The following is a 2,498-nucleotide window of genomic DNA, read 5'->3' as shown; positions in this document are numbered from 1 at the left end:
TGTCAGGACACACTTAAGTAGCAGAATGAGGAACATATGACTGTTTGTGAAGGACTATGCTGATGTAATGATATAGGGGAAATCAGCTGGGGGAGGGTAGTGATTTGGAGAGCGGAGAGGAAAAAGTCCAGAACCCATAGGAATGTATCACAAAATAATAAAATAAATGCATTTCAGTAAAGGGATTCTCATTTTAGGCAGCATCTCTAGTGTGAGATCCAGGCCTGACAATTGTGAAAGCTCCCTGGTGCATCCATGAAAGGAACACCAATACACATCCTCACAGACACCTGCACAGACAAGTGGGATGGATGCATCAGGTGTACGGAAAGTAGAATCGTGGAAAAGAAGTAACATTTAAAGATACAAAATCAGAGTTGTTCATCTGTCCAAGATTCCTGGAGTGTGGAAAGCTCCATGGTATAGTGGAGAAAATACATGCAGTGGACAAAATACTCAAATAACCTAGACTATGTTCTCTTCAAAGGAACAAAAGAAGCAATGAGTGAATGCAAAACAGAGAGAGGCTCTTCCATCATTTAATAAGGGAGGATGATTTGGAGGTCTAGATGCTTAGTTTGCTGCTTTTCCCACCTGCAGTCCAAATGCATGGCACAGCAACCTAGATGACACTGTCTTGATGAAAAGTCTCTGCAGAACCCTCTTGCTGTCCCTGTTCTTCAGGCTATAGATACAGGGGTTAAGCATAGGGGTAACCACAGTGTACACCAAGAAAGCCACTGCATAACTCCTGGGAGAAAGTGACAAAGCTGAACTGAGATACACTCCAAGAGCTGTCCCATAAAATAAGCAAACCACTGTCAGGTGAGAGTCACAGGTGGAAAAGACTTTGTAACTTTGTAACTGAAGACACAACTTTATAGCAAGAGTAAAGGATCCCTGACATAGGAAACACACCAAATATGATGCCAATAAGATAAACGACCATGTCATGGGTGAATGTGTCAGAGCAAGTAAGGTTGAGAAATTGAGAAGGGTCACAGAAGAAATTAGAAATATCCACTGTCTTGAAGCAGGTAATTCTGAAGACCATCAAAGTCTGCATGAAGGAATACAAAAGGCTAACCACAGAGAAAGCTAAAACTAAGAAGCCACAGCGACAGGAGTTCATGATGTCCTAGTAATGCAGGGGGTGGCAGATGGCAACAAACCGGTCATAGGCCATTACCATCAGAAGAAAATCATCCATGTATCCAAAGATGAGAAAAAGAGACAGCTAAGTCAGGCAGCCAGCATAGGAGATGACTGTGCTGTGGGTGATGATGTCTACAATCATCTTGGGAACCGTGGTGGAGGTGAACCCCACATCAGCCAAGGACAGGCTGCAGAGCAAGAAGTACATGGTGTGTGCAGGTGGGAATCTGAGTTGGCAGCCAGGATGATGAGCAGGTTCCCAAGCACTGTGACCAGGTAGATGGAGAGGAACAGTCCCAAGAGGAGGGACTGCACAGCTGGATCATCTGAGAAGCTTATGAAATGCAATTCTGAAACATGTGTGTGGTTTTGTGTTTCAGGATAGCCAGGACTCCTTTAGGAAAAGAAAATAGTGCTGTCAGAAAAAACAAAGGCAGCAAACAGTACATGTTTTTAATTCAACTGATCATACATACAACGCATGGGGAACTGTAAGGTTTTTGGAACAAATGGACCCAAACCAAAGGGACTTGGATGCAGGTTATTTTATTTTATGCTCTTGACTTCCATGTGAAATTCCTGAAGGGGATGAGATGCTGACAATAAAGCACCAAGTGTGTTGAAACCACAGTCACTATGGCCAATTAATATGCACCAGGAAAGACTATATTCAATGGCAACAGAGAATTTTTAGCTTGTTTTATTCAAGCACAAATGTGGTTTGAAGAATCAGAAATGACAGAAAACTATTTTTTAAAACCTACACAGCATATACATTTGTGAAGGTGTATTTATCCTCTAAAATATTTTGGAAGAGAAGAGTTAAAAGTATGGATTTGTTTTAATTGAGAAAAGATTTTTTTTGCATAAAACTCCTTGCATCCTATGCGGGAAAGGTATATTTTGAAGCACTGGTGCATGGATTTTGCAATCGGGCAAAATCAAATTTTCCATTCCATTTCACTCATTTCACTAATGTTGCGAAATTCTTATATAGGACAAGAGCAACAGGTCCTTCTACTGGAACTGGCATGCACTGTATCAAGCAGGTTGCATTTTTGAGAATGATAAGAAAACTAATCTTAAAGAACTATAACACTATCTGGAATTCGTTGTTTGTATTTGATTTACCTGTTACATAAGATTACACAAACAAGCTTCAAGTCCATGTTCTTTCATTCCTCTTTGAGGTATCAGTCAGATGGCAAGACTGTGAGAGGTCCTTTCATGAACTCCAACAGCACAGAACCATACTGCGGCATGGACATGATGCTTCACAACATTGTCTCTGCATCAGATGCCTATAAACACTTCCACTGTGCCCCAGTCACGGCAAAGTTCTC

General features: G+C 41.3%; 1 pseudogene; it reads right to left on the bottom strand.

The window, feature by feature from the left end:
- Positions 1-573: 573 nt before the first annotated feature.
- LOC101520795 (olfactory receptor 7E178-like) lies at positions 574-1,363 on the bottom strand (annotated as a pseudogene).
- Between the last annotated feature and the right edge of the window lie 1,135 nt (positions 1,364-2,498).

Source organism: Ochotona princeps, chromosome 9 (genome assembly GCF_030435755.1).
Source record: "Ochotona princeps isolate mOchPri1 chromosome 9, mOchPri1.hap1, whole genome shotgun sequence".
In the NCBI taxonomy this organism is placed as follows: Eukaryota; Metazoa; Chordata; class Mammalia; order Lagomorpha; family Ochotonidae; genus Ochotona; species Ochotona princeps.
This window is presented reverse-complemented; position numbering and strand designations above follow the sequence as displayed.